This window comes from Typopeltis vanoorti, chromosome 21 (genome assembly GCF_054136105.1).
Source record: "Typopeltis vanoorti isolate ZY-2024b chromosome 21, IOZ_Tvanoo_1.0, whole genome shotgun sequence".
Lineage (NCBI taxonomy): Eukaryota > Metazoa > Arthropoda > Arachnida > Uropygi > Thelyphonidae > Typopeltis > Typopeltis vanoorti.
Window position 1 is genome coordinate 95,148,737 of NC_143569.1, and position 13,310 is coordinate 95,162,046.

Genomic DNA, 13,310 nt, shown 5'->3' on the forward strand with positions numbered 1-13,310 from the left:
TACAGTTGTGATGGCGGCAGTGATTAGGTTTTTCGGAATAATTTTATTATATGCTGGTGTCCTTCAAACACACACACACACACACACACACACACACACACACACACACACACACACACACACACACACACACACACACACACACACACACACACACACACACACATTAGACATGAAAAGTCACTAATGTATCCATATTGATACTCTAATATGTACCCTATGATTATTCTTATGAAAAAAATTCAGTAATTTAGAATTACGCTTACCAAAACATACGAGTAGTGTTTATTGAAATGACAATTATCAATTGTTATGTTTAAACACAACAACAAAAGCACACAAAGATGTGTGCTTTTGTTGTTGTGTTTTTCCATAGTGAATTTTTATTCATTTATTCTGATTAGAATTTGATATTTAAATCCATAACTTTATTCCTTAATGCATTCTGTTTAATTATTGTAAAAAAATCACTACTGTGAAATTAATGCCAGGAACGGGGGGAGGAAAGTGTTGAAAACTGATATTCATGTAATTGATTATTTTAGAAATTCTCTAATGTAAATTGTAAATTCTCTAATGTAAATTCACCTATTTACATTGTTTGAGTTATCTGAAAACAATTCGTTCACATGATCGAAAATCCGAACTGTTAGAATTTGGTTGTTTAACAGAGAGAAAGAAGATAATCAACCCAAAAACGTGACTTAAACTCTTAAAGTTTGGTATCGAAAAAATATTTCTACTTTCCAGAAAATACATATACAAAGTTTGCCTTTCCCCACACAAAGTAAGATAAAAACACACCAACAGTATATCCAACAGCATGCGAAAACATGTCCAGTCCTCTGTGCAAAAGGTTCATTTTTGAAGGAACGGTCAGGTTAGGGCATAGTAAATATAAACACATACTATATGAAAAAAACCTAGAGTTGAGTGACTTTGGACTTAAGGTAATCATTCATCCACTGCAGCACAAAATTCTTTGAACGTTTCTTTGTGAAAAGTTCTAATTGTGTAGAATTTTTTAACAGAAAGTTAACACAAAATATAAGATCAGAGCTAATAATCAGTGAAATAATAATAATAAATAACTATTTATTAGCGGTGCCATATGAAGTAATCTAAGAAGAAGAAGCAGAAGAATGAAGGAATACGAATATGAAAAATCGACAGTGGGTGAAAAAAAAAATTTTCAGTTATCACTGGAATAATTGATTGTCAATTTCTTTTGAATAAGACTTCAAATTTATTTCCTAAAGAAATTTGTATATCTGATGGAATTATTGTAAGATATGCATTGAAAAAATCACCTTGTAATTGGAAAGAATTACCTGAAAGAGTTAAAAAACAGAATTCTTGGTTAATAAAATATAACCATAGCTGAAGTGCACACTGCTCTCAGGTTGCTAGACATAACTTCACTCCATGCTTCCTTGACATTCTAAATGCAATTTTTGATATTGCATGCCTTCCAGAATTCTATCCAAGTCATAGCTTCATCTCCCGTAGTATTTTCTATTACTTGTTAACTATCTTTGGACAAACTAAGAAATTGGGTGATAGAATCAACATGCAAATATCAAATATTACTCACCAAAGGAAGAGAAAAATCAAAAACATTAACGAGGTTAATAGGGAGGCCTGTTCTTGATTTAAATGAAATTGGATGCCCAAAACGTGAAAATATAATGTGTACTTTTAAATGCTTTTGGAAACATAACGAAAGATTCTGTGCTTTTAATAATGTTCAGAAGTATATGTATTGGTTTCAAAAAAATAAATATGCAACCCTTAATTTTACTACAGTAATAAATTCCCAATGATCACCAGATGAAAATTAACTTTCAGATGAGAGCCACATTGTCATAAACCACATGATAGCAATTCCACAAGCATGGGAAGAACCTTTGAACAACTGCAAATTTAACAATAAGAAGATTAAGGAACAAAAAATAGATTGTATTTTTCACTTTATTTATTTTCTGTATGTTAGATTCAGTAAATACAATTCGTAAATAATATTTCATTCAAATAAAATGTGTAAATTTAAATGAACAAATTGGGTGTTGTTGATGTGTTATACAAATTTAAGTAAGACCATAACATTTTTTCCTTGTGAAATTTCATGTCACAAACTAACCAGATACTTTTTTTTGAGTCAGTGAATTAAAAGTCTTATTTGTTCATGCAAGCCCTCAAATGTTTTCATGAACTTGTCAACTCTTGGAAGCAAAGGAAATAATCGGGTAATAAATTAATAACCTGAAATGTCATAATACTGTTAGAATTTAGTTATTTTACAGAGCCATTAGATATTTTAAACCAACACGTTATTAAAACTCTTAAAAAGATTGCTGTAGAAAAACGCATATATTGACGTTGATGTTGAAAAAATGAAGGAACCATTAGTTTATATGGGAATTGTGATGAATGAAGTGGAGGTGAATAGTCTATTACAGAACCTTAATGTGAATACATCTGTGGGATTGGATGGTATACCGGCACGGGTCTTGCATGAAGCGGCTAATGAATTATCAGTGCCCTTGACCATGTTGTTTAATCTGAGTCTCAGGTCTGGCTTAGTCCCGAAGGCGTGGAAAGAGGGGAAAATAGTTCCACTGCATAAAGGAGGATCCAAGACTATGGTTGCAAATTACCGACCGATCAGCATATCAGGAGTTGTTGTCAAGGTCTTGAAGAAAGTAGTCAAGGGAAAAATACAGGAATGGATTGATGAAAATGAGATACTGTACAGAGGACAGCATGGCTTTGTGAAGGGTAGATCATGCCTCAGTAACTTGCTCAAGTTTTATAACAAGGTGACGGCTGAACTGGATAAGGGAAATGGGTTTACAGTGATACTGCTGGACCTGGCAAAGGCGTTTGACAGGATACCACATGGAATTCTAATCCGTAAACTACAACATATGGGAATGGATATAGGGTTGGTGAGATGGATAGCTGGGTGGTTGATGGAGAGATATCAAAGAGTAGTTTATTCAGGAGTAGAGTCCAAAAAATGGCCTGTGACTAGTAGTGTGCCACAGGGTTCTATTCTTGGACCACTGCTGTTTAATCTGTTCATTAACGATATAGGGAATGGTCTAAGTGGGACAGTTCATTTGTTCGCTGATGATGCAAAGTTGGGTAGGGCGATAGTGAATGCAGAAGATGTCAAAGTCTTGCAAGATGACTTAGATAGATTGGAGTTCTGGACTAAGGAGAATGGATGTCAATTTAATGTGACAAAATGTAAGCTTATGCATTTCGGAGTGAAAAGATTAGCAGCAGTATACCACATTGGTGGAACTGTACTCCAAGAGATTGATGAGGCCAGGGACTTGGGAGTGCTGGTGGATAGGGAGATGAAGTTTAGGGGGCACATTGCGAAAGTACCTAAATCAGCTCATCAACTCACTTGGTTGTTGAAAAATACCTTGACGAGCAGAGAAAAACAAGTTATTGTACCTCTGTACTGAGCCCTGATAAGGCCTCATCTCGACTACTGTGCCCAGATTTGGTCACCTCGGTTCCTTCTTGATGGGGAGGAGGTTGAGAGGATCCAGAGGCGAGTGACTAAGATGATAGCAGGTCTATGGAATGAACCATATGAGAACAGGTTGAAGATTTGTGGGTTGCAGAAACTAGTTGATAGGCGAAAAAGGGGAGATATGATTGAGACATTCAAATTGCTAAAAGATTCTATAGGATTAATTCAGATGATATTTTTGAGATCAGGACTTGTGGTGGGAGAACTAGGGGACACCCATGGAAGCTGGGCAAGAGCGTGGTTAGCAGGGGTGTTAGAGCTGGGTTCTTTACTTTTAGAGTGGTAAATGAGTGGAATAAGCTGCCAGAGTCTGTTGTGGGTGCTATGACAGTGAGCGAGTTCAAGGCAAGGTATGATAGATACTGTGAGAATGTTGAACAGCTGTGTGAACATGATGTTTAGGGCCTCCCTCGATGAGTCTAAGGACTCCTGGAGTAGCCCGTGGTAATAATAATAATAATAATAATAATAATAATAATAATATATCAAATAATACTCATCATTTGAAGAGAAAATAAAAAAATTAAAACATTAACAAACTTTATAGCTAGACCCGTTCTTCATTTAAATGATGCCAAATGATGAAAACAATATTTGCATGAATTTCAAAACTTTGAAAAAGCTGATGAATTTCTTGTTTGCTGTGATCATAAATATTTATTTGAGGGTAAACTTTTTTCTTCCTTTCTGAGCTAATTTTCATTTCAAATAAGAATAAATAATTATTTATTTGTAATGGAAAGAATATCTAATATAATAATTGTGTTAAATATATATATATATATATATATATATATATATATATATATATATATATATATATATATATATATATATATATATATATATATATATATATATAAATATCCCTACTGTGAAATAAATGTCGTGCTGAAAGGACAACAGTCAATTGGGACTAACGAAAATGAGTTTTACATAATTGAACTATGTAAAAACCATAGTTCAATTCGTTTTGAAATGTCATATGGAGAAAAATCATGTGAATTATATGTAAGCACCAGTGGGAAATCATACACTATGAACATCAGCGCAAATGTGAAATCAGAAGAATAAAAAAAATCAATACTGTCTTTTTCTCTTTATTTAATTTCTGTATGTTAGATTCAGTAGATTCAGTAAATACAATTTGTTAATAATATTACAGTCAAATAAAAGGTAACATAGAAATTAACAAAGTATATATATATTACAGAGTTAATATTCATTTGAAATAAATTCCAGTTTCCTAGCTACACAAAATGTAAACAAACAAACAAGCCATCTACTTGAAAACAATAAGTGTGTAAAATCCTTAATCAGGAATTAATAATTTTAGGATATGTGTCATAAGAATTTTACACTAGAAAAACAGTCGTACTTCCCCGAACTGATAATACCATGCAAAACATCAAAAGGATAATATGAGTCATGAAAAAGGTGATGCTCGGATTGTCGTGTGGGAAGTATTATCAAACGAGAATTCCAATCCCCCCAGTAAGAAAAGTTCACAAGTAGACACAACAATTACCGATCGCTGGCGGATATATTAGTCAGCAAAAGACAGTTTGAGGTTACACTCACCACCTTGGGAATAAAAACATAGTATGACACAATGCAAAGGAATTAACAGTGTACCAAACGGACAGATAATCTAAGGAACAAAAGTCAAATAGCTTTTCAGGTTATTACAGAAATTTCGTTCTTTCAAGATTGTGTTTTTGTGTGTGTGTTCTGCTGTGGATAAAAATTCAACTATTTTGGAATAACTATTTGCATTAAGAAGAATCATTCTGGAAAGACTAATTAATTTAAATTATCATTACTTTTTCTAGACTACATGCAAAAATTATTGTAAGCTTTTAAGTCTCGTTTATTTTTAATTTATTTTTTAAAATATCGTTTGGTTTTTCTTTTGATGTAAACTAAAAAAACACACCATTACCCAAACATTAGTAAACAAGATAACGATAATTCGAAAAGAGGTTGTCATTTGCCAATAATCTTTTACTGATGTCACCTCAAACTGATAGTGATAATATTGGAGGGAAAAAAGTGTATGTTTGAGGGACACCAATATAATTAAATTATTGAGAAAACCCTAAACACACCCGTCATCACGAATCTACTCGAAGAACACCCTTTATCAGGAAAGAAATGCCCCAAAATGTATTGAAATTTTTTTTGTTTTAAATTTAAACATAACAATTGATAATTGTTATGTTTAAATTAAAAAAAAAGTGTATGTTTGAGGGACACCAATATAATTAAATTATTGAGAAAACCCTAAACACAGCTGTCATCACGAATCTACTCGAAGAACACCCTTTATCAGGAAAGAAATGCCCCAAAATGTATTGGAATTTTTTTTTTGGTTTTAAATTTAAACATAACAATTGATAATTGTCATTTCAATAAACACTACTCGTATGTTTTGGTAAGCGTAATTCTAAATTACTGAATTTTTTTCATAAGAATAATCATAGGGTACATATTAGAGTATCAATATGGATACATTAGTGACTTTTCATGTCTAATGTGTGAGTGTGTGTGTGTGTGTGTGTGTGTGTGTTTGAAGGACACCAGCATATAATAAAATTATTCAGAAAAACCTAATCACTGCCGCCATCACAACTGTACTCTAAGAATTCCCACCCTTTAACAGGCAAAGAAATACCTCAAAATGTATTCGAAAATGAGTACACCTGTCTATAGACAACCAAAGACAGAACATGACGACAATGACGGATGTGTGTCACCCTGGGAAAATTCCAAGATATCTTATCTCAAACACATCACCCACAATTCATTAGGCAAACCAAAACACCATGTGATATCACAGAGAGACAGTTGTTCCCCAGAAATTTCGAAACACATAACATCACGATTCTTATCTCTAAATACCCACAAAGCTCTAAGCGAACCAAACACACCATATGATGTTCCTGGCAGGCGAGGGCCCAGCGAAATTTCAAACATTCCAAACTCTATAATAACACACATCCACGTCACGATTCCTTATCTTATCTTTATCTTGTCAAAAGTGTCCCACCAATCACGACACGATTCCTAATCCACTAATATATCTCCCTTTTCCATTCAAAACAATGTCACTTGTTTACAACTAACAAATTACATCACTTATTGACAACTAACAAATGATATCACTTATCTTCATCTGATAACAACAAACATTAACACACGATTCCTTATACGTCACTTATTTACAACTAACAAATGACGTAACTTATCTACATCTGATAACAAACACGCATCCACGACACGCTTACTTATCTTATCTTGATCTTGATCTGGTCAGAAGTGTCCCACCAATCACAACACAAATCCTTATCTCTACCATCACCCATAATTCCATACACAAACCAAAACACAATGTCTGACGTCACTGACACATGTCCTCCCAGGGAAATTCAAAACATTACAAACTCATTACGTTACACACAATGACGTCATCATATAAACAACAAATCACGTCACGATTCCTTATCTTTTCTTGATCTGGTCACTAGTGACCACCATACTACTAACACTTTATCTTCGAAGTTCCTGCTATTCTAGAGAAAATATCAGTAGTTAAAAATCGCTGTTACGAATGGATCGAGTTAAGCTATTATTATTTCATGGAATCAAGGTTATTCATTGCTGAATGTCCTTCTGCCCTACTCACACATGACAGTATATATCACACCTCATCTTCAATCTTCTCATTATTATCAATGCTCTTGCAATCATCTATCCTCCTTCCACACCATACCACACCCTTGTGCAGTATTCAAGAATCACTTCTTGTATTCCTATCACCATTGCTTTGCACAATAGCTCCCCTATATCCCTTACATCCTTTCCCTAAATACAGAGAAAATTATGCATATTATCTGAAAAGAGGATATCTAGTAGATACACCCATTTCATTGACGTGTTATCAAGACAATAACAATAATAAATAATGGCATGCACATGCTCGCTTCTGTTTCTCATCTTTTGATTGGGCACTACTTTTCAAGTCAAGGTAAAATTGTTTTTCACCTTTGGAAATTAGTAGATCAATTCAGGCTTGAATCTATCGTGGCTGACATCAACATTGTTAGGTATTGGTCTAGCATCAATTCGTGCAGGGCAGGATCTAAAGAAGGCACTATTTATTCATCAGAGGGTTCCTAAAAATAACGATGAAGCCGGTACTTGGACATAACAGTTTTAAGTGGTGAAGTCAAAATATTACCACCACGTCAATAACTTCCCCCCCCCCCCATCCATTGTTGCTAGAATTGCCGCTATATGACATAGCATCGACTTTCAAGACCTGTGAACATTGCAGGCGGCATGCTGTACCACGTGGTCAGGAACGTTTCCAGGAGATCTGCAATAATTGATGGTGGAGGATTCAAACGTCGAATTGTTCGATCCACGTAATTCTAAAGACGTAATTTAAATCTGATGAATTCGGTGGCCATGGTAAAACCTTGAAAGTCACAATTGTGTACCGGGAATTCTCGAAGGATACTGACACCATGGGTCGGCATATTCTCCTTCTGTAAAACACTTGTACAACTGGAGGGCAGTCACCATGAAGTGATGAATCTCATCAGCCACAATGGATAAGCATTTTGTAGTATTCATAGTGTGGTCTACAGGTATCAGGGCTCAGGGAGAGAGAGATTTCCAGGAACACATTCTCCCTCATACCACGAGGCTGCCACCTCCTGCTGGAACATGACAGGGCGATCCCTCTCTCCTAACTTTTCTCCTAAACCTACGGATTACATGGCGAAGCTAGAAACGAGATTTATCGAAAGGCACCTTTTTTTCCCCAGTTTATAGTAGACTATACTTATAATCTGAATGTAGACTATGTCTGCAGTGTTAGTCGAGGTAGCTCTCGTATCAGTCAAGGTAAACATACTTGAACAAGGCATGACTTCCTGGGCTCACCAGCATCGATTAGGCATGCGTGGTCACCGTTTTTCCCAGTCTCCTTCCCTTCTTGTAACACACTAATTTCAACACCTTGCAAATAGTCTATAATATCGATAGTTCTCCAAATAATGCCACTTTCAACCAGTACTCTACAACCATATATTTTTTTTTCGAAATCCATGAGTTCACGACCCATGCCTATATCAATCAGCAACTTTGATTGCACAATTAGTGACATATCTTCACTATGTTGTCTTTCGCTGTGATACGAATGCCACCTAGTGAGAGCATGGCTGATTGTGAAATAACGGGGAAGTCATATTTTGAGTGCATCATGTACATTCATGAACAGTGTATATACTTCATGGTTCGTGAGAGGAGTTTATGTATATTTTAATGATGAACAGTTATCGGCATCTGTGCGTATATTTATGTGTGTACTGACGTGTGTCCTGTTCGTATCAAAATGGCCATTGTAGTTTGCCTAATTTGATTACTGTAGTTAATTTTCCTGCAATAACAGCCAAAGGTGTGTCGAGAGGTGAACAGAACTGAGTTTACTGGTTGTTTTCAGTACCTTGAAATTATGTTTTGTCTCATTTCCTGTTTTACCTAGGAATTTATTTTCATATTTCTAGATAATTCACAGTAGAGAGTGATACTCTAATTAGTTGTATAGAAGCAGGGTGTATAATAGAGTGTCATATGCTCAGTGGTGTAGCTAGAGCTTTTGCCACTGGGGTGGTCCCTGAGTTTGACGCCCCTCTCAATCATCATCATCATGCATATTAAGGATTTAGGTCTAGCGTGGCCTGTTCCGGTCTTAGAAATCATCGGTGAATCTTTTAAGAGGACATCCTGGTTTTCTTTTTCCTAATGGCTCCTCTCAGTACACACCAACACCAAAAATACTACAAAAAGTCAAAAAGACGTATAGGGAAATAAATTAAACACTATGTTTATTTTTGAAGTAAAACTTTAATTTCAACATTCTAAAATGTTATTTTTCTTGCTTTTCTGTTAGCAAAATCGTCGATGACATTGGCGAAGTCTATTTTATAATAATGTAGGTAATTCTTAATCAATTATATTTAGAAAAAACAACTTACAGCAATTGTGAGGAAAATTCGCAGTAGTATTACAATCTTTGGAAATGAGTTCCCGAGACTGTATTTTAGAATTATTATTATTATTATTATTATTATTATTATTATTATTATTATTCCTGATACCTCCAAGGAGTCCGAAGACTCATCGTGGGAGGACATCTACAACTGTCTCTACACCTAACCTCTACTACGAATCATCTCCATCAACGCCATCTGCCTCCCACTTCCAACACCACCACAACTAGTAACCTTTGTCTGTAAATTGCGTGTGTTTTGAAGGGCCGATTTGTATGTATGCGGGATGAAAAACCCGGGTTTCCGGGAGAAAAAACCCTGCTACCTCCATATGAGATCGGCTAACTCACCTTCGATTGAAATCGACCATATAAAGATTCCTCCCGTCGCGACGAGAATCGAACTTAGGCCTATTCCAATAGAAGGGCGCAATGTACTGTCGTTCTTCCAATTGCGCTACGGAGGCGCTATTAATTAACTGTTCAAAAGGTTCAAAATGCCGCCCCGGGCGGAACGTCCCCTCCGCTCCTCCCTAGCTACACCTCTGCATATACTACTTCTTTTTGTCCTCATATCAGCAACTTTCGTTCCAAATATTTGTTCATCATGACATAATTAGGTCGTATCAATTTTGATAATATTCATATTTTATTGAAATGTATACTGATGTTTAATATTATCGTTTACAATAATTATCTCTCACAATGGTTCAGGTTACTAAGGGCACTACGACACGAATCCTCCCCAAGGAATGATTTACCAGCTAGTGAATGCCATGCAAAAAGAAATTAATTAATCAATCTATCAGTCTGGTTGGTCAAACAGATGGCGTATCCATTCACTCAATCAACCTGGCTGGCCATTTAACTAATAGCTTAAGAATGCTAAAAAGCAAACCATCTAATTATACATTAGTTTAATATTTAACTAATCTACATGAAGGTGTTTCCGATGACGTATTATAGCTTTAATTATCATCATTTACCATTTTTTCATTTAACGAAGTTTGCGAGTAGCAATTTAAAAAATAATAAAACTTTAGTCTATCCTATTCAGAAGAAAAATATCCTCTTTTAAATTTTCCTAACCGAAAGCTGGTCGTAAATTTCTTACTTCTTTTGGTAGTAATAAATCATAGACGAATACAGCAAAAAAACATCGCTTTTGTTACCACCCCCTAGCGGACAAATTTTAGAACATTAATAATAATAAATTAAGAGAAAAGGTAATTATTGATTATTATTAATTATCTAGAAACCCAAAAAAACTAACGTTGTCTTGCTTAAAAATGGTCAGTTTTTATTTCGTTTCTCGAAGACCATTTTTTTAAGTTAATGATGACACAGAGAATATTCACGCAATGTGGACAATTTTTACAATAGGTTGCCATAATGTGCTGGCTACCAAAAGATAATAAAAAAAATAATAAATGTTCTTTAACGTTAAAGGTAATGTCATAAGTTGTTTTTTTTTTCAGTTGATAATTTTTCAAGTCATATCTATTCATTTTTCTTAATACAGCATAAATTTTTAATTTCTTGGTTCACTCATGACACAATACCGCAATCGAAATGCAGTGTTATATCAGAACACACCATTTTCCGATATATGCTCTCTGTTGGCACTAGATATAAATTCAGTATTTCAATAAAATTAATAATTCACGAAAATTCTTATCAACCAGGGTGCGAATGCTGGTCTTGAAATTCACGCTTGCTCTTGTTATCATTCAGGGAGTGAGAGGTGTGATTGAAGTCTGATTAGCGGAATAATGAATTAATAACCATTTAAAATTATATATTTAGAAATTTATGTACATTTAATCATACAAATACAACATTTATTTTACAAATGATGTTCTATCTTTTTCAATTTATCTACTTGAATACAAATTCTACCCTACGGTTCTTCTTTAGGAACTGGTCAATAACATAGTCATAAAAAGTTGGTTGTAATTTAATCTTCCCAAGCAACACGCACACTTGTAAAGGCTAGCTGAAGCTCACTGGCTATAGCTACGTTGAGTGCGTATGGTCTGTGTTTAAGCAACAGAGTGAGACGACGTGAAATGGCTATGCGCGCGCATGAAATCACAGTGCTGCAGCGAGGACCTGGAAGCTCCTACAACCGAGCAAGCCAAGGTAGCTTTGACTAGACGAGCAAGCATCAGCTTTCGATACACAACGCAAAGCTCAATTATTGCCGCGCAAGCTTAAGACGTCTTCTGTCCTGTGGCGGATTTAGGCATTAAGGGGCCTGAGGCGTTTGCGATTTTCGGGGCCCTTTAAATTATTAAGTTACAAACAATTCATTTTAATTTTTTTTAAAAATATTTATTGTATAATTGCACAATGCATACACATACATAACAATAATTACTTCACAACAAAAATTATAAAATATAAAATGTTTTGTATACATATAAATATGAAAATAGGTAGGTAACTTTAATTGTATATTACATATTATAGGAACAATTCGATAATATTATAATCACATTCAGGTACAGTCTGTATTTTGCACATAAGTATTTTCTGAAATTATACTGGCACTTTTCTACTTTTTGCAGCAGCAAATTTGTCAATTAATAAATCAAATTCTAATTCTTGTAATACAGTCGGTCTTGCCCCTATGAATTTCTTAAATAATTCTTGACACTCTTAAGAACGGGAAAATATCTTTCTGCAGAAGCATTACAAATAGGCATTGTTAAAAAATTTTAGTGAAAATTTTGATGTCTTTTCATTTAATATGAAGTAATCTAATATTGATTTCCATCCTCTTGCTGCCCAAGTATGTTTATGTATGTCTTTATGTTTATAGAAGGAATTCATTATTTTTAGGTTATTATAAACTACAAAGTCAATCAATTTTTTACCATTTCTGTTTAGAGTGTGTTCTCCATGTATTCCTATATTATTATTAATTTTCGTGTTTCCAATTCTTGCATTTAAGTCTCCTGCTAAAATTATGTAGTCATTTTTATTTATTTTATTATATATGTTTTGTAGATGATTATAAAATTCAATATTATCCTGTTCTCTTCCTTCTTCTGGGGCATATAAACCAATTATTGTTAAATAGCCTCTATCTATTTTTATTCTAGCTTCTATTATTCTTTCATTCCATAATTTATAATGTTTTAACTGTTTTGAAAGGGAGTTATGAATCCAAATCATGACTCCTGCTTGTGCTCTTTGGTCTCTGTCGACTCCACTGTATATCACATTAAAATTTTCAGTTCTCATAGTTCCTTTTAATTTCTTTTTTGTTTCAGTCATTACTGCTATTTTAAAATTTCTTTCATTTAGTAACTGGTCTAATTCTATTTCTTTATATGCTATTCCTCTTATATTCCAGTTTGCTATGTGTATTATATTTTGTCGTTTCCATTTTCGTTTTCCCTTTTCCATTCCAGGGTCGTTTCCCATAGATTCAATCCGATTATCTTTTTCTGTCAGCTTACAAGTAGGATTATGTTCTCATGTCAGGGGACTAGCCTGACGATGGAATAGTTCAGTGGTAGGGCTGCTACCTTAAGGCTTCTAAACTAGCCTTCTTCCGAATTTAAACCCATAGGAGGAATAGGGTATATTGAAGGGGGAAAGAGTAGATTATAGAAGAATTATAGTAAGGTTTATAGAGAGGGCATAGTTGTAAGGCCAGAAATGAAAAGACCCCATGGCCCTCGAGTACTCTAA